General features: G+C 37.4%; 1 protein-coding gene across 6 annotated transcripts in view; it reads right to left on the reverse strand.

The window, feature by feature from the left end:
• LOC138318617 (alpha-mannosidase 2x-like) overlaps window positions 1–20,730 on the reverse strand; it is a 122,514-nt gene that overhangs the window by 44,093 nt on the left and 57,691 nt on the right. For 4 of the 6 annotated variants that reach the window (XM_069261139.1, XM_069261141.1, XM_069261138.1 and 1 more), the window contains one exon: window positions 10,231–10,315. The gene's annotated coding sequence lies outside the window, so the exon portion shown is untranslated. Of the gene's footprint in view, window positions 1–2,842; window positions 2,928–10,230; window positions 10,316–10,480; window positions 10,560–20,730 lie in introns of those variants that run through there. The other 2 variants (XM_069261140.1, XM_069261143.1) reach the window with 2 other exon arrangements.

Below are 20,730 nucleotides of genomic sequence, written 5' to 3' on the forward strand. Positions count from 1 at the left end.
CCTTTATATCGCCACCTTCTGTTTTCCTAGATTTTGGCGATATATCGAGTTTGGCGGTATATCGGATTTGTCGTTGAAATTTTAATTAGGCCGAAATATAGGTAGTCCCCCGGTGCCGTACTGAAACAAACTTTCTAGTCAGTCTGTGTAGTGTACGGCCACTTCGTATTTTGTAATATGAACAGTTCCAAAATTAAAGTAATTTCGATAGTAGTCTTTCAATAAATATGTCAGCTTTATGTGTGTAAAATACGAAAACCGAACACGTTTGTGCTACCACGTATCGTGCCGTAGTTGCCTGCTAGTTGGGATTTTCTCGGTTACATGATATTTTTATTAGGGAAATCCCGCCCGGAAACAAAGAATACAAGTTCTGAACAAGCGCAGTGCGGTCTTGACCTCACTTCCGCGCACATGTCTGCATAAACGGCACTCAGACGACGATTTGATCTTACTAATAAACGGCGGATTCTTCTGCACGTACGTTATATTTCTATCGCTCTTGAAATTGCTAGTTGCATTTTATGGTCTATAAACGAATGGTGATATAGAGAAATAGACTTGTGGGTTCCTTTTTGTCAATAAATAACTAACGTTACGATAGTACGTAAAACACATGTACAGAAGTGAGTTTTATTCACCACAACTTGCGATACCTACCTGTAAAACAATAACAAAGGTGTACCCATAAGGTTCAAGGAATAAAAGAATTGAATTGAACCCATATTATTAATTGGTTTCATTGTGTACACACGGTCATACACGCGGCCATAGTGTGTGTAGCTGATTACCTGTCAGTCGGCAGTTGAGCACCTTACGAAAACATGTGTCCCTATCAACAGAATTTGGCGATATTAACGAGGTCATTAATAGTGTTATTTTAATCATTGGTTCCGCAAATGTGATGGCGGATGACGGTAGACGGGTTTGGCGATATAACGGGTGTATTTGTATGGAGGGAAATCCGTTCTGAATAAATTCATGGCGATAAGCGAGTTTGGCGGTAAAACGGGTGGCAATATAACGGGGTTTTACTGTATAACCAAAGTCAAAACAAAAGAAAGAGTGGAATCTAAAATGTACAGTCACATTTTGCATATTGTGTTATAAGAGAAACTTTACAATATCGAACTTTACCTTAGACAAGACCAAATAAGTAAAGTAAAGAGCTATTGACATCACATAGGCAGGAAGTGTAATTCTATTGAAACAGAAATGGTAAGTTCAAAATGTGGCTCTTATAATAATTGTGTGGGGACAAAGAGTGTGTTTACACACTTACACATGCACAATAGTAATTAGGACATGTGTAATTACCAAAAAAAAAAAAAAAAAAAATTAAAATGAAACAGTTTTCATTGACTGAAGTCTTTGGTATCTTGTATCCCTTTGTGGTAGAACAAAACCAGCATTTTACGATAAAGTAAAATTCTGCAGTGAAATAAATTCACACATGATTTCAACACGAGAGTGAATTTAATTGATACCTGACAGAATAAACAGAAGACAAGTTACCACCACTGTGTTCCCATTCCAACCTACAATCACATGTAATAGGAACTGACAAACACTGTTTTATGCATGTATCATGGGAGGAGGACAGTTTTGTCAATCCTATAGAAAACTTCAAAAGGCACTATATATATAAAAAAACACTAGAAGCTGGTGTGGAAGTTTCACTATGTATTGCTACTTGTTATAAACAAGTATCTGTTTAGGTTTACATATAAACACGTACATCACTGTTTAATATCTAGGTGTTGACAAGCCGAAGAGCTCAATGATTTTCTGTAGTGTACAAGTAGCGTTTTTCACACTTCCTGTCTGTGTAAAACCTTGGAGCAGTCTCATACACACCCTGGATTTCCGCTCTACTATAAAGTCTCAATGAACACAGACTTCATACTGAAATATTTATAGAGTTTGCTAGAGATTTTCCTTGACAATTTCTTCTGTCAGTGATGGTTTCCTTAAAGCTGGGTATGGGGCCAGAGGTCTACTGGTGTGTGCTATATAATGTATTCTACTAGTGTAAAACTGCCTTTACTGCCATGGACCAGATGTTTCAGCATAACAAGTGGCTCAAAGGCATATATGACATCTGTTTTGAGGCATTTTCTAGTTGATCAAGATTATAATTGCTGGTAACAAAAGTATTGTGTATAACAGCACATTTTAAAAGTTAACAATTAAACTAAATCTTAGCACATGTATATTAGAAAGTTTGACATTGAAAAAATAGGCCAAGGTCATTCTCATGAACCAACATGGTTGCTCGAGATCTTTAAAATTACATAAAAAGGTACCAAAACCAGGTTCATTTTGAATTTCATTTCTCTGATTGGGATATAGCACCTCATCTCAAATATTGTACACTAAGGAATCTTCTCTTTGATTTAATAAATACTCGTATCTTTTTTATTGCCAAATACAAAGGTAGTAAACAAAAGTTATTTCAATTTTGAAACAAATTCTCTAAAGCTACCAATTACTGCAATGAATTAGTTTGTTAGGTAATAATGTGCTAGTATTTGTAAGAATTAGCTTCACTTAGAAATATAAGAATATTGAATCTTACGATATTTGATGAGTCAAGGTCATTCATAAACATATCAAATTAAGTAATTCACATGATAATGCTTTAGCTAACCTTCAGCAAAGGAAGCTAACAAGCTCTGGCCTCTTTGTTATTGATAAAAAGTACAACACACTGTTAACATTGAATAAAGGTCAAGGTCATTCATTGAACAAAGCTGGTACATCATGTTTCATGAAAAACATCAATAGCATTTCTTTTGCTACTGAGTTAGTGTCTGTAGAAAAGATATTAAAGATAGTTTACCTCTAACCCTCCACCCCTTAAGTTTGCCCAGCGAGTGGGGCAGTTGCCATGTACTGACTCAAGGTTGGTGGCTTTTCTCTGGGTGTTCTGAATTTCCACCAGCTCTTACCCTAGCTGGCATGTCCTTAAATGTCACTGGCTGTTGACAGGAGACATAAAGCCACATACAAACCAATCTATTGAGAAGAGAATGCAATTCAAGAAAAAGGTGAAAATGCACTATTACAAGCTTACATGGTCCTTGGTGAGCTAAAACCTAAAGTATCAAACAAATGATCATGTTAGATTTAGTGGATGTTCTTTTCTCCTCTGAAGAATTTCAATGTGAATGAGCTGTTGTGCTCGTAAAACAATGACAAGTCTAATGCAATGGGTGATGAGGTCCCTAGCGTGTGATAGGCTGGAATACGTATGACTGTGTGTCAGATACGATATATCAGGAGGGATGGTTTGACAAAAGGCTTCACTCATAGCCTACCTGATATATTTACTTCTTATCTAATGAATGGATTAAAAATTGAAAAGAAAAATCTGTATTTGTCATCATAACTTAATTGTTATATATTTATATTAATATTTATCATACATTTACTTGACATAATATTAATTTGATAGTAAAAGTTGTGTGCTACCCTACATTACATATATAGCCCTGGGATTAGAATGATGTATGCTGTGTATGCGCTGTCAATATACATTTATAGAAGAAAAGCATAGGTTTGGTAAACAAAATTTTGTCACATGTCCCCCTTCCCAGCATTTTAGTGATCTATAAAACAATGATTTCGGTATTGTACAATGGTGATTTGATTGTGATGATTAATATTTGTGCTTTCAATGTACGCAACCACAACATTTCATGTTACACAATAATTATTCATTATGGAAAATAACAATGGCTTAAAAGACTTTTAAACATTTTTTTAGACTGTTTTGATAAAAGAAAACATCTTTTTTAGAAATCGAACATAATTCTAAAACATCTGTAAATGAGAAGTTAATTAGTGAGCATTGATTCAGTTTATACCTTGGGGTGTTGGCCAAGGCTCCCCCAGCGAGGAGTTGCCTGGAGAATCAGACAGCAACCTCAATATCTAAAGAGTTATGAGTCACATGTCTGAACCAATCAGAGGCTCTGTCTAGTATATCCATCTATTGAGTATATACGATGTTCATCAGGATGTTGTGTTTGGGGGGTATAAAAATAATTACAGAGTTCCTCAGCCCTTCTCGCTAAGACCAGAAGAAGAATAGAGATATTGACAAACGTAATTAATAAACGGACAGAGCGCTGGCTATTGATTTTGGGAGGTGTATTCCTTCAGGTATTACATATATTCCTGGATATTATTAGTCGATTGTTCGGCAGGAGATGATTTCAATCCCACAACTTCATCAGCAAAACTCAAGAACCAGCTCCTTTCCCGGCCATTGATTAATTATATATGACACTCAGCTTCCTGCTTCCAAAACTTATCAAAGTTTCATGGCTGCTTCGGCCTGCCTTAAAATGCAAGATTTATGCTGCTCTCGATTCTGTATTTCTGTCAATATGGATTCGGCCCTGGCCACCTGATTTGTGGGAGAAAGGTGTGCGATGGAATCTGCATGCGACAAGAACAGTGTATGGCTGATGACAAACTAATATGACAGAAACGATGTTTGTGACAGCTTTTTACACAGAACATTTAGGCTGAATGTAGTATGGAAACAGTTAATAGATAAAATAACAGTATTTTTCAACTGTTATTAAAGTCAAGAAATATATGTTTCCACTGAGTATCTTAACATTATGATTATAGTGGCTGTTGCGACAGTCCCGACAAATTACCAAAAGCCCTTCACCTCTAGGTTATGAGTTAGAATTTTATATGATGCAGCTACAAAGTACTGACCACAGGTCCGAGGTTTTCCTCCAGGTACTCCAGCTTTCTTCCACCTCCTTAATCCTGGTACATCCATAAATGACACTGGCTGTTGATAGGACATTAACCCAATCAAACCAAGCTTAGTATAATGTACAAGGAAATTGAATCAGGTGTTCCAGAAGAGTAAGCAGAGAGTCAGTATAGCAAGTCTCTTCACTGTTGATACACACAATACAAAAGATCAAATCCTGGTCTTATTCAGGTGTTGTTATGAAGAAAGCATCAAAGAAAGCATATTAATTTGTGAAAGAATTAGTAGAAAATTAATCCTCCAAAAAGTTCACAGATCTATATACTGTATTAGTTATTATTTTGTGTTTTCAAGGAAGTTAGGGAAGGTCATAGGTATCTAAATGGTGTCATACATGGCCAAAAGTGTTAACTTGTCTTTCCTAAAAAAAGTCCCCTTCATTCTTTTATTGTTAATTATCATGATTTTACGTCAATTCTAGGATAAATCTTGCAATTTACGATCACTATTTTATCTTGTTTTTAAGATAAATCTAGTATTACATAATGGCTATTTTAGTAATTTGTCTTGACTTCAAGAAATTTTGTGATACAAATTTGCAGTTTTGTGAGATTTTTATTTTAAAACTGGTGGTAATGACTATGACAACTATGTTGTTTTAAGGCCAGGTGTATGGTGTGTTTGGTGGTGGTCCAGACTTGCCATGCCTGCCATCACCATTATATAGACTCTAGCTAGGCTGTCCACAGCTCTACTTCACATGGCAGGTGTTTTCTCATCTTATCTCTCTAATTGCAACCTATCTTTTACATTAATTTGCTCCTCTTTGCCCAAACTTTAATTTCATCCCCGGTAATTTCATGACTACCTTATCAACAGGTCTATATTATTGGAAAACTACTGTCAAACAACCAACACAGAAATCTGCAGATAGCTGCATAGTGAATTCTTTCTCGTCTGCAGGTCTAAACTTTCCCAATGTTCTATTTAGTAGCATTACTTGTAGCTAATTAATGCTCATTTACCAAAGTGTATAAAAATCATCATGGTCACATGGCAAAATCTATTTGTAATTACCATAGTCTTTTTATATGATGTAACTCATCATTCCTGCAAAACATGCTAAAGAGTCTGATCCAACATGTACATTAGTCTGGCTGATTTGTGACGTACAGCTCATGAGGCTTCAGAAAAAAGATTGGTAAGTATAGCACTAAAATATCAATTAACAGGTCTTGCTTATCAGCTCAGAGACAAATTCAAAACAAGGAATCATTACAAAATCTTGTTAAGGTAAAAGATAATTTGAAATGGCACCTAGATCTATACTACATGTATGTATTTACTAAGCTGTTATTATTATTTGTACAATTTCTGTCCTATAGATGAAGATATTTCCAACATTATAGTGTTATATCAGTTTGTGAGAGGCTGGCTTTATTATAAGTGTTCTTTGAAATATACATGAGTCCATTAGGCTGATGGAGAGATGACTTGGAGCTAAGTAACCAACAGTACATGTCCGCAGGCTGTACCTGGTGTCTACTGGGGCCGCACACCAATTACAAATCTATAAGTGTACTGTCACAACGAACAAATAAAAACAGACCAGGATAAGTAACAAAATGATAATTTGGTATTAATTTTACTTCTGTCAATAGTATTTCTGATACTGATTCTACATTTCCCATGTATACATTGTGTTTGCACACAAGTATGGTTAACGTCCTGTGTATTAATATGTAAACATGTATGATATAATTCAGTTTTGCTTGTTACGAGCCTTTTCATTGGCTTAAAAATTTACTTTATCAGCCAATAAAGGAAAAAAATGGCGTTGCCGTTTGTGACATTGCTTCTGATTGGCTGAGATGACGGCATAATGATTTCATAGACAAAAGAGTCCCAAAATGAATTTTGAGTATATATTGAAGAGATTATCTTTGTAAATTGAATTATAAGGATTAACTTGAATAAATTGTTTATGTTATGGAGATATAACACAAAAATCTGAGTGTATACTTAAAACTTAAAACACTTCACAACTGTACATCTTAAACATTTAGGGGGCCTCGGTGGCCGAGTGGTTAAGATCTCTCGACATATTACCACAAGGCCTCCATCTTGGGGTTGCGAGTTCGAATACCAAGTGGGGCAGTTGCTAGGTACTAACCACTGGTTGGTGGTTTTTCTCCGGGTACTCCAGCTTTCCTCCACCAACAAACCTGGCACGTCCTTAAATGACCCTGGCTGTTAATAGGACAATAATTGATAACAATAATTACCAATAATTACCAATAAATACCAATAATTGATTTCATAACACATTCCAAGTTAAACTAATAAACCCTTCAACATTTCTATAAAATGATTTCAAATCTTGCGAGAATCAGTCATCAATGCATGTACTATATGAATTAGGAAAAAGCCACCAACCTACAATTATCACCTTGCAACTTTCTCATGTGCATAATAGAACTGGTATTGTAAACCAACTTGAATCGTTTATGTGAGGTCTTAATTTCACAAATCTTTTACAGTGATTGAATTTTGCAATTTAGAGTAAAAACGTTCTTTTGCACTTATACTTGACACTTTTAAGGTAGCTCCATACTTTTGGAAAAACCCATGTCATTTTTTTCTAACAGGTCTTATTTTCTTGCATTTTTCATGTAGATTTCAAATCTGTAAATATAAATGGGTGTTCTCGAACTACTTTTTGAGATATTTGAGCTTGAAATATACCATCCATGCAAATTTGCTGACCGAAAATAGAAAAATTCATAAAATTATGTTTTCTGTAATATTAGGGTGAATGTAGTCTCGATCCTGTTGATTTTTTGTCCTATATTTCTTACGATAGAACAATATACAAAACTACTTTATTTCTACAAATGCTAACTAATTTTTGTTATTTCCCAGGACCGTTTCTATACGTAATTACCATGTTTTGCCATATTTTCGCCCGTAAAAAATCAATGAATAGGCCAAAAAGGAAATGAAAACCCATGTCAATTTCACAATATTTGTATATGATATGCCCAAGGAAATATGTTTTTCAAATATCATATAAAAACTAGGGGTCCTCGATCAAAATTTCACAATTTTGTAAGCTTGAAGTTTGTAACTCGCAACCCTACCCCCATTTCATCCAGTGCTAAGATGGGTTATATTTGACTATTTTTTGAAAATCATGCCGCAAAAAACATTCTACATCAGTTCATACGTTTTTGTTATATTATATCTGGTTTATGTCTGTTTGTTTTTATGATTTTCTCCAAATTGTGTGTTTAAAGGAAATCCGTATGCGATTTTTTTAGAATTCCGGAATTTCGGTCCGGCCGGGTCCCGTCTTATGATTTATAGCGACGAACGGCACTTCCGGTGTTTAAAAATCCATTCCCATTTACGACAGGGACTGCAAAAACCTCAGAGATAGCATATAATTTTCACTTCACTGCTTTTATTTGATTTATTTAATGATTTTAAACATTCAGTATTACCGTTATATGTAGACAATTTTCACCTATTGAAAAAATATCCAAGTATAATGTCGTGGCGTATCGGAAACCATTCTGGAATTCAAAACAACCTCCGCAACTTCCGGTATAGCGTCATATGAATTGGCGCGATTTTCAAAAGTATGGACCTACCTTAAGCAGCAATTAATTAAGTTTATTGCTACTTGCCTGAATAAAAACGAAATTCAATAGAACACAAAATAAGTTGGTTTACAGTAACCTAATGACAGTGGTTGACTGGTGCCTTATATATTTGTATCCATCGCTGCCTTGTATGAACAATAGAATTGAAACCAAACCTGTTTGTATCCAAACTATGACTATCTAGAGAGGCATTCGATATGGTAGTGTGATTTAACCAAAAACCATTGATAGCTGTTATCATGGGATGACCTGCCAGATAATGACTATAAGGGCATTCCTCTCCTGTTTTCTATGCCATTAGGTTTGATATATCCAGGTCATTTTCACTGATTAATCAAGGGTGATATACCATGTTTTATTAATGAGATAATAAATATGACTATCGATGTACCTTTATAAAGCTGGTCTGAAAACTACATACTCACATATAACAGCCAGTGGGCGGTGTAAAGATTTTGTTTTACTAACTGATCGGTGTAATGAGCATAATTGTCTATTTATTGAGTTCCATCCTTATAATTTAATTTGAAAGTTAAAAAAAAAATTCTGGTACAAAAACAATGACAAGGATGTAATTTTCTGCGGTATAATGATTTACAAGCCGACAAAACACAAGCATTGTCAATTCAATTTCCAGGAACAAATTAATCTTAATTTTCTTATTTATTCTTTTAAATAATTAATATACAATAACAAAGAGTTTTGCCATAAATGTTACGTGTTAAAAAGTTAATTCAAGACTACAATTGTTGCGCAAAACTCTGGAAAGTATTCTGGAAATGTATTACTCTGCATCCATACTCATTCCTTTAATTGATGGTCCAATCACTTAATTTATAAACTTGATCCTATTATCATCATCATTTTGATAATGGTTGTTTGTTATTATACAATTGTACAAATATAATTATATAACTTCAAAACATAGTGGGTGAGGAGGTCAGGTATATATGTATGACAGTCTGAGGCACTTGTCCTCCATGTCAATTTTTCTTTTGGAACCCATATTTCTTCCACCATTAAATTAAAACACAATATGATTTAAAATGACCATAGCTGCTAATAAAACTATTTCATATGCTGCTATTCTTAGCATTCATTTTGGTTTTGTATGAGAAACACTTGAAGCAAGACATGTATTAATACTGACTGACCAATTGATTAATGGAACAAGGATGTTCAGCCTATCAATCCATCAATGTCCATCAAAGAACACCACAAGTCACTAGTATCACAAGGTCACTGCAAGCATTTCTCATACCAAACAAAAATCTACCCAATTAAGCTGCATATTAAATCATTCTTGTCTTAGTAGATATAGTTAGGTTTTTTAATATGCACCTGCCTGTGACAAAAACCTCTCTATGACAGCCAACTGCCTAAAAAGAACAACTTAATATCAAAAACCTGCTTATCATACAAGACTGCCAACATTAAGGAATCATTTTCCTTAAAAGGAAAACAATTGAAACACAATACCAGAATTCTGTCTACTGAAGACCATTGCTAATAATGAATACCTTCTTTTAAAGAATAGAAATTACAACATACTAGCAAAACAATGTTATTGTCCAGCAATGAAGAGGGAAGATGCAGCTCAAACAATTGTCTCATCAGCTGGGCAGAGAAAGCTTTTAAAAGACCATGAATTAGTAAAGAGTTCTGTACGCTATCTCTGTTAGAGTTCGTCATGGAAACCAAATACCTATTCACTGGACTACAACAATACAGGATGTCTATAGAAAAAACATCCATCGCTTTCCTTCCGCAAAAACTATTTATCAATACACATATAAAGCCTTTACACAACACACACTAACTTACCTGTTAGAAATCTGTTTCAACATGTGGAAAACGATCTGTGTCAGCCAATCACATCCCAGGTATTATTACACATCTCCAGCAATGTCTGTCAAGTCAAGAAAAAAAATTGTTATCATAAAATTGCTTCCTTAATGTTTTAATGAGTTGATTGAGTCTCCAGAAAGTATAGAATCCTATACAGTCGGCTTCTGTTAGAGACTAGCCTACACAGTGCCTGTGACATGGACTACTGCAATACAATACACACTACCTCTGTAATACCCGGTGTCCTGCTGCTGTATCACAGCGGAGATGCACTGTTACTGGGGGGACAGCTATACACAGCTACTGGTCTCTCTGTGGGCAGTCTTTGTGGCTTAACCACACAACAGGTAATTCCCCTGTTTAAGTTCCTGATGGAACTTCAGGTCCCAATGTCCTAAAGTCACTACAGGTAAATCCTTAGTCTCCTTGTCCTAAAATCACTACAGGTAAATCCTTAGTCTCCTTGTCCTAAAGTCACTACAGGTAAATCCTTAGTCTCCTTGTCCTAAAGTCACTACAGGTAAATCCTTAGTCTCCTTGTCCTAAAGTCACTACAGGTAAATCCTTAGTCTCCTTGTCCTAAAGTCACTACAGGTAAATCCTTAGTCTCCTTGTCCTAAAATCACTACAGGTAAATCCTTAGTCTCCTTGTCCTAAAGTCACTACAGGTAAATCCTTAGTCTCCTTGTCCTAAAGTCACTACAGGTAAATCCTTAGTCTCCTTGTCCTAAAGTCACTACAGGTAAATCCTTAGTCTCCTTGTCCTAAAGTCACTACAGGTAAATCCTTAGTCTCCTTGTCCTAAAGTCACTACAGGTAAATCCTTAGTCTCCTTGTCCTAAAGTCACTACAGGTAAATCCTTAGTCTCCTTGTCCTAAAATCACTACAGGTAAATCCTTAGTCTCCTTGTCCTAAAATCACTACAGATAATTTCTAAGTCTCCATGTATAATCACTACAGAAAAAATTATTGCATCTCCTCATATCCTGAAATCATACAGGTAAATCCTTACAGCCTTCATGTCCTAAAGTCACTACAGCTAAATCCTAACTCCTTTCACCTTCATGTCCTAAAGTCACTACAGGTAGATCCTTACACCCTAATGTCCTAAAGTCACTACAGGTAGATCCTTACACCTTCATGTCCTGAAGTCACTACAGGTAGATCCTTACACCCTCATGTCCTGAAGTCACTACAGGTAGATCCTTACACCTTCATGTCCTGAAGTCCACTACAGGTAGATCCTAAACTACAGGTAGATCCTTATACCTTCATGCCCTAAAGTCACTACAGGTAGATCCTTACACCCTCATGTCCTGAAGTCACTACAGGTAGATCCTTATACCTTCATGCCCTAAAGTCACTACAGGTAGATCCTTACACCCTCATGACCTAAAATCACTACAGGTAGATCCTTACACCTTCATGTCCTAAAGTCACTACAGGTAGATCCTTACACCCTCATGTCCTAAAATCACTACAGGTAAATCTTAAGTCTCCATGTCCTAAAATCATTAGAAGTAGATCCTTACTTTTGCATGTTCTAATGTATTTACAGGTAATCTAGGGATGTTTTTCCTGCATGAAGACACATTTGAGCTTGGTATAGGTATGATGTGTCCCAAGTTCTTTAATCACTTCCGGCATACCCTAAGTCTTCATGTCCATAATTTACTTCACTTCCCAAGTCCTGCTGCTTTGCTATCACAACATGTAACTCTATGTCCTACTATCAATATAACTTGTATTTTCTAAGCAATCCAGATCCCAAATTTACTACAGATTTTCATTATGTATCTGTGAGCTCAAGTTAGCCTAGTTAATTATTTAGTCTTTAAATTACTATTAGTATACTGTATTCCTTAAGTTTCACTGGCAATTCCTCAATTATTTTTCCCTTTCTCACTACAGGTAGATCCTTACACCCTAATGTCCTAAAGTCACTACAGGTAGATCCTTACACCCTAATGTCCTAAAGTCACTACAAGTAGATCCTTACACCCTCATGTCCTGAAGTCACTACAGGTAGATCCTTACACCCTCATGTCCTGAAGTCACTACAGGTAGATCCTTACACCCTCATGTCCTAAAGTCACTACAGGTAGATCCTTACACCCTCATGTCCTAAAGTCACTACAGGTAGATCCTTACACCCTCATGTCCTAAAGTCACTACAGGTAGATCCTTACACCCTCATGTCCTAAAGTCACTACAGGTAGATCCTAGCACCTTCATGTCCTAAAGTCACTACAGGTAGATCCTAACACCTTCATGCCCTAAAGTCACTACAGGTAGATCCTTACACCCTCATGACCTAAAATCACTACAGGTAGATCCTTACACCTTCATGTCCTAAAATCACAACAGGTAGATCCTTACACCTTCATGCCCTAAAGTCACTACAGGTAGATCCTTACACCTTCATGTCCTAAAATCACTACAGGTAGATCCTTACACCCTCATGCCCTAAAATCACTATAGGTAGATCCTTACACCCTCATGCCCTAAAGTCACTACAGGTAGATCCCAACACCCTCATGCCCTTAAGTCACTACAGGTAGATCCTTACACCCTCATGTCCTAAAGTCACTACAGGTAGATCCTTATACCCTCATGCCCTAAAGTCACTACAGGTAGATCCTTACACCCTCATGCCCTAAAGTCACTACAGGTAGATCCTTACACCTTCATGTCCTAAAATCACTACAGGTAGATCCTTACACCCTCATGTCCTAAAATCACTACAGGTAGATTCTTACACCTTCATGTCCTAAAGTCACTACAGGTAGATCCTAGCACCTTCATGTCCTAAAGTTACTACAGATAGTTCCTTACACCCTCATGTCCTAAAGTCACTACAGGTAGATCCTTACACCTTCATGTCCTAAAATCACTACAGGTAGATCCTTACACCCTCATGTCCTAAAATCACTACAGGTAGATCCTTACACCTTCATGTCCTAAAGTCACTACAGGTAGATCCTTACACCCTCATGTCCTAAAGTCACTACAGGTAGATCCTTACACCCTCATGTCCTAAAGTTACTACAGATAGTTCCTTACACCCTCATGTCCTAAAGTCACTACAGGTAGATCCTTACACCTTCATGTCCTAAAATCACTACAGGTAGATCCTTACACCCTCATGTCCTAAAGTCACTACAGGTAGATCCTTACACCCTCATGTCCTAAAGTCACTACAGGTAGATCCTTACACCCTCATGTCCTAAAGTCACTACAGGTAGATCCTTACACCTTCATGTCCTAAAATCACTACAGGTAGATCCTTACACCCTCATGTCCTAAAATCACTACAGGTAGATCCTTACACCTTCATGCCCTAAAGTCACTACAGGTAGATCCTTACACCTTCATGTCCTAAAGTCACTACAGGTAGATCCTTACACCCTCATGTCCTAAAGTCACTACAGGTAGATCCTTACACCCTCATGTCCTAAAGTCACTACAGGTAGATCCTTACACCCTCATGCCCTAAAGTCACTACAGGTAGATCCTTACACCCTCATGCCCTAAAATCACTACAGGTAGATCCTTACACCCTCATGTCCTAAAATCACTACAGGTAGATCCTTACACCTTCATGTCCTAAAGTCACTACAGGTAGATCCTTACACCCTCATGTCCTAAAATCATTAGAAGTAGATCCTTACTTCTGCATGTTCTAATGTATTTACAGGTAATCTAGGGATGTTTTTCCTGCATGAAGACACATTTGAGCTTGGTATAGGTATGATGTGTCCCAAGTTCTTTAATCACTTCCGGCATACCCTAAGTCTTCATGTCCATAATTTACTACACTTCCCAAGTCCTGCTGCTTTGCTATCACAACATGTAACTCTATGTCCTACTATCAATATAACTTGTATTTTCTAAGCAATCCAGATCCCAAATTTACTACAGATTTTCATTATGTATCTGTGAGCTCAAGTTAGCCTAGTAAGTTATTTAGTCTTTAAATTACTATTAGTATACTGTATTCCTTAAGTTTCACTGGGAATTCCTCAATTATTTTTCCCTTTCTCTACGGCCATATCAGAAGTCTATATGAGCAATTTTAGAAATTTTATCAACTTTGGCTGTGAAATTCTTCAGGTCTAGATGACTATTGCTGCTATAAGGATTTTGGACAAGTTTTGTATGCCATGTTTGTTATCTCTGATGACACAGCTGGTTCTCACAGTAACAGTCAGTTTATATTGGTCCCCTTGTGGTATTTACCTTGCTCCTGTAGTCAATAAAGCTGTAACATTGATAGTCTCAATGGTACCATATTTTGTCACTGTGATATCATTACACACACACTTCTACAAACAACTGGCAAGTAGCTTCTAAAACTAATATTGTCCATGGTAACTAATGATATACCCTCAGTAACTAGGGGTTGGTCCTCTGTTAATAATGATATACCCTCAGTAACTAGGGGTTGGTACTCTGTTAATAAAGATATACCCTCTTAGTAAGTAGGGTGTAGGTCCTCTGTAATAATGGATATACCCTCAGTAACTAGGGGTAAGTCCTCTGTAACTAAGCATTTACCCTTAGTAACTAAGGGTAAGTCTTCTGTAATTAAGGATATACAATCAGTAACTAGGGGTTGGTCCTCTGTAACTAAGCATATAAAATATGGCTCTGTTACTAAGGTCATACCATATGGCTCTGTTACTAAGGTCATACCCTCAGACTCTGTAACTAAGGTCATACACTCAGGGTCTGTAACTAAGGTCATACCCTCAGGCTCTGTAACTTAGTTCATACCTTTAGGCTCTGTAGCTAAGGTCATACCCTCAGGCTCTTTAACTAAGGTCATGCCCTCAGGCCCTGTAACTTAAGTCATACTCTCAGGCTCTGTAACTAAGGTCATACCATTAGGATCTGTAACTAAGGTCATGCACTCAAACTCTTCAACTAAGGTCATACCCTTAGGATCTGTAACTAAGGTCATACCCTCAGGCTCTTTAACTAAGGTCATGCCCTCAGGCCCTGTAACTTAAGTCATACTCTCAGGCTCTGTAACTAAGGTCATACCATTAGGATATGTAACTAAGGTCATGCACTCAAACTCTTCAACTAAGGTCATACCCTTAGGATCTGTAACTAAGGTCATACCCTCAGACTCTGTAACTAAAATCATACCCTCAGGGTCTGTAACTAAGGTCATACCCTCAGGCTCTGTAACTAAGGTCATACCCTTAGGCTCTGTAACTTAGGTCATACACTCAGACTCTGTAACTAAGGTCTTACACTCAGGCCTTGTAACTAAGGTCATACCATTAGGCTCTGTTACTAAAGTCAAACACTCAGGTACTAAGGTCATACCATCAGGCTCTTTAACTATAGTCATACCATAAGGCTTTGTAACTAAGGTCATATCCTAAGGCTTTGTAACTAAGATAATTCCATATGGCTCTGTTACTCAGGTCATACCCTCAGACTCTGTAACTAAAATCATACCCTCAGGGTCTGTAACTAAGGTCATACCCTCAGGGTCTGTAACTAAGGCCATACCCTCAGGCTCTGTAACTTAGTTCATACCTTTAGGCTCTGTAACTAAGGCCATACACTCAGACTCTGTAACTAAGGTCATACACACTCAGGCCATGAAACAAAGGTCATGCCATTAGGCTCTGTCTTACTCAGGTAATATCTAAGGTCATACCATATGGCTCTGTTACTAAGGTCATACCCTCAGACTCTGTAACTAAAATCATACACTCAGGGTCTGTAACTAAGGTCATACCCTCAGGCTCTGTAACTTAGTTCATACCTTTAGGCTCTGTAACTAAGGTCATACACTCAGACTCTGTAACTAAGGTCTTACACTCAGGCTGAGGCACTCAGGGTCTGTAACTAAGGTCATACCCTCAGGCTCTGTAACTAAGGTCATACCCTTAGGCTCTGTAACTAAGGTCATACACTCAGACTCTGTAACTAAGGTCTTACACTCAGGCCTTGTAACTAAGGTCATACCATTAGGCTCTGTAACTAAAGTCATACACTCAGGTACTAAGGTCATACCATCAGGCTCTTTAACTATAGTCATACCATAAGGCTTTGTAACTAAGGTCATATCCTAAGGCTTTGTAACTAAGATAATTCCATATGGCTCTGTTACTCAGGTCATACCCTCAGACTCTGTAACTAAAATCATACACTCAGGGTCTGTAACTTAGGTCATACCCTCAGGCTCTGTAACTTAGTTCATACCTTTAGGCTCTGTAACTAAGGTCATACACTCAGACTCTGTAACTAAGGTTATACACTCAGGCCTTGTAATAAAGGTCATGCCATTAGGCTCTGTAACTAATGTCATGCACTCAGGCTTGTAACTAAGGTCATATCCTCAGGCTTTGTAACTAAGGTCATACCCTAAGGCTTTGTAACTTAAGTTATACCCTTAGGCTTTGTAACTAAGGTCATATCCTAAGGCTTTGTAACTAAGGCCAAACCATAAGGCTCTGTTACTAAGGTAATACCCTCAGACTCTGTACTAACTAAAATCATACCTCAGGCTTTGTAACTAAAGTCATACACTCAGGCTCTGTAACTAAGGTCATACCCTTAGGCTCTGTAACTTAGGTCATACACTCAGACTCTGTAACTAAGGTCATACACTCAGGCCTCGTAACAAAGGTCATACCATCAGGCTCTTTAACTATGGTCATACCCTCAGGCTTTGTAACTTAGGTCATACCCTCAGGCTCTGTAACTTAGTTCATATCTTTAGGCTCTGTAACTAAGGTCATACACTCAGACTCTGTAACTAAGGTCTTACACTCAGGCCTTGTAACTAAGGTCATACCATTAGGCTCTGTAACTAAAGTCATACACTCAGGTACTAAGGTCATACCATCAGGCTCTTTAACTATAGTCATACCATAAGGCTTTGTAACTAAGGTCATATCCTAAGGCTTTGTAACTAAGATAATTCCATATGGCTCTGTTACTCAGGTCATACCCTCAGACTCTGTAACTAAAATCATACCCTCAGGGTCTGTAACTAAGGTCATACCCTCAGGCTCTGTAACTTAGTTCATACCTTTAGGCTCTGTAACTAAGGCCATACACTCAGACTCTGTAACTAAGGTCATACACTCAGGCCTTGTAACAAAGGTCATGCCATTAGGCTCTGTAACTAAGGTCATGCACTCAGGCTTTGTAACTAAGATCATACCCTCAGGCTTTGTAACTAAGGTCATATCCTCAGGCTTTGTAACTTTAGTCATACCCTCAGGCTTTGTAACTAAGGTCATACCCTCAGGCTTTGTAACTAAGGTCATACCCTCAGGCTTTGTAATTAAAGTCATACCCTCAGGCTTTGTAATTAAGGTAATATCCTAAGGCTTTGTAACTAAGGTCATAACCTTAGGATCTGTTATTTAGGTCATACCCTCAGGCTTTGTAACTAAAGTCATTCACTCAGGCTCTGTAACTAAGGTCTTACACTCAGTCTCTGTAACTAAGGTCATACCATCAGGCTCTTTAACTAAGGTCATACCATCAGGCTCTTTAATTAAGGTCATACCCTCAGGCTCTTTTACTCAGGCTCTTTAATTAAGGTCATACCCTCAGGCTCTTTTACTAAGGTCATACCCTCAGGCTCTGTAACTAAAATCATACCCTCAGGCTTTGTAACTAAGGTCATGCCCTAAGGCTTTGTAACTAAGATAATTCCATATGGCTCTGTTACTAAGGTCATACCCTCAGACTCTGCAACTAAAATCATACCCTCAGGCTCTGTAACTTAGTTCATACCTTTAGGCTCTGTAACTAAGGTCATACACTCAGACTCTGTAACTAAGGTTATACACTCAGGCTTTGTAATAAAGGTCATGCCATTAGGCTCTGTAACTAAGGTCATGCACTCAGGCTTTGTAACTAAGATCATATCCTCAGGCTTTGTAACTAAGGTCATACCCTTAGGCTTTGTAACTAAGGTCATACCCTCAGGCTTTGTAACTTAAGTTATACCCTCAGGCTTTGTAACTAAGGTCATATCCTAAGGCTTTGTTACTAAGGCCATATCATAAGGCTATGTTAATAAGGTAATACCCTCAGACTCTGTAACTAAAATCATACCCTCAGGGTCTGTAACTTAGGTCATACCCTCAGGCTCTGTAACTTAGTTCATACCTTTAGGCTCTGTAACTAAGGTCATACACTTAGACTCTGTAACTGAGGTCATACAATCAGGCCTTGTAACAAAGGTCATGCCATTAGGCTCTGTAACTAAGGTCATGCACTCAGGCTTTGTAACTAAGATCATGCCCTCAGGCTTTGTAACTAAGATCATACCCTCAGGCTTTGTAACTAAGGTCATACCCTTAGGCTCTGTAACTAAGGTCATACCCTCAGGCTTTGTAATTAAAGTCATACCCTCAGGCTTTGTAATTAAGGTAATATCCTAAGGCTTTGTAACTAAGGTCATACCATAAGGCTCTGTTACTAAGGTCATACCCTCAGGCTTTGTAACTAAAGTCATACACTCAGGCTCTGTAACTAAGGTCTTACACTCAGTCTCTGTAACTAAGGTCATACCATCAGGCTCTTTAACTAAGGTCATACCATCAGGCTCTTTAACTAAGGTCATACCCTCAGGCTCTTTTACTAATGTCATACACTCAGGCTTTTTAACTAAGGTCATACACTCAGTCTCTGTAACTAAGGTCATACCCTCAGGCTCTTTAACTAAGGTCATGCCCTCAGGCTCTGTAACTTAGATCATACCCTCAGGCTCTTTTACTAAGGTCATACACTCAGGCTCTGTAACTAAGGTCGTACCCTCAGGTATTGTTACTACGGATATTCCCACTACAATATGCTCACTTATGTAACAAGGTGAATGGCCTCTGGTTTTAAAGAATGTTTTTCTTATTTTTACTTTGCAACTAGATTTCTAACAAGCACAGAAATATCTTCTTGTAACTTTTCATTAGTGCGTTTGTGCCATGGAAACATGTTCTGGTCACTTTGCTTTCTGGTCAATCTTGGCATCATTTGCAGCCAGTGTTGTCCAGACTGCCCTTATATTGTGTAGTAAGGCGTATGATCAGCCAAGAAAACAAGAGGCCTGATGTTGGTGTGTTACATCAGTGTCAATCTGAAATTGATTTCATCTCTAGGTTACTGCAATGGACAAGGGGGAAATTAAGTAGCAACAGCATCAATATTGATGTGGAAATATGTCTTGAATACAGATGCAGGTGTCCTTCATACAGCTGTAAACAGCACCCCTAACCGCCCTAGTAGAATATACCTGTATCACCAATAGGACACTTTATTGGCATCAATTTTGTTTCAATATCCTGCTTTTTACTACTCTGATGCTGGCTTATGATTTTATAGTTGAAGATAAAATATGAATGTAGAAATGAGTTATAGATGGAAGTGAAATCTCATGGAATTTTCTCCTTGGGACATTATAAGCACTGGTATGAGTATAGTAAGCCTGGATCAATACACTATTTCTGGTGATGATCGCCAATTAAATCATTTTATTGGTGAATTTACAACTTAGCAGTGTTGACAATGAAACAAGCAGTAAACCAACAAAGCCAAGGAATGTTCACTTGGCTCCTGCCAGAATGAAATCCTTTGGTTTCACATCAATATTCATCGGTAATTTAAGTCCTGTAAAACCGTTAGTGTGGCATGGGTACATAAATAGATTCCCTGCATTTGGCGAACATAATGATACACAGTTTGGTGGGATTTGTCCCTATAGAAACGCATGTTGTTTGACAGGAAAGTACGTAAGTTGTTCTTAACCGAGTTTGTTGATACCTTCAACCCTAAATTATGTGTCGTCCATATAAACCTGTTTTATAAAACCCATAGTTATCTGTAATCCCCATACTGTTTGGTAAATTAGCTTACTTTGACTATAGTGCAGTCATTCAAACCATGGCAGCAATAAGATGAAGAGGTTAAAGGTCACCATGAGGATCTTTGGCAAAGATCATGAATATGCATGAGTGATAAATATATAAGCATTAAGGGTCTGATCTATAATATTTGAAGGCAGAACTAGGTCATTTTTAAGGACAGTAACAAAGGTCATTAATATGCATTAGTAATAAAAAATAGTACTAAAGGTCAATATTATCAGGTTAAAAGGTTAAAGTTCACTTTGAGGACAGTGGCAAATATCCAGTGATACAAACATTTGAATATTTGATATCCAATACTAAGAAGATGTATGAATTTTACAGATTATGACATAACTTGGTAAAAGGTCAATATTGTAATAAAAAAACTGTTATCAGTGTCAAAGCTAGGTCAAATTAAGTCAGGAAAGAGGTATCAAAGGTCAAGATCCAGAGATCAGGGGTCAGTATCAGGAATCAGTGGTCAAAAGTTAGCATCAAGACTCGTGTCAAATTAAATGTCTAAAACCAGAGGTTGATCATGATCAGTAGTTAAAGGTCTGAATCTTAACATGGACTGAAATGAATTTA

This window comes from Argopecten irradians, chromosome 3 (genome assembly GCF_041381155.1).
Source record: "Argopecten irradians isolate NY chromosome 3, Ai_NY, whole genome shotgun sequence".
NCBI classification, from domain to species: Eukaryota; Metazoa; Mollusca; class Bivalvia; order Pectinida; family Pectinidae; genus Argopecten; species Argopecten irradians.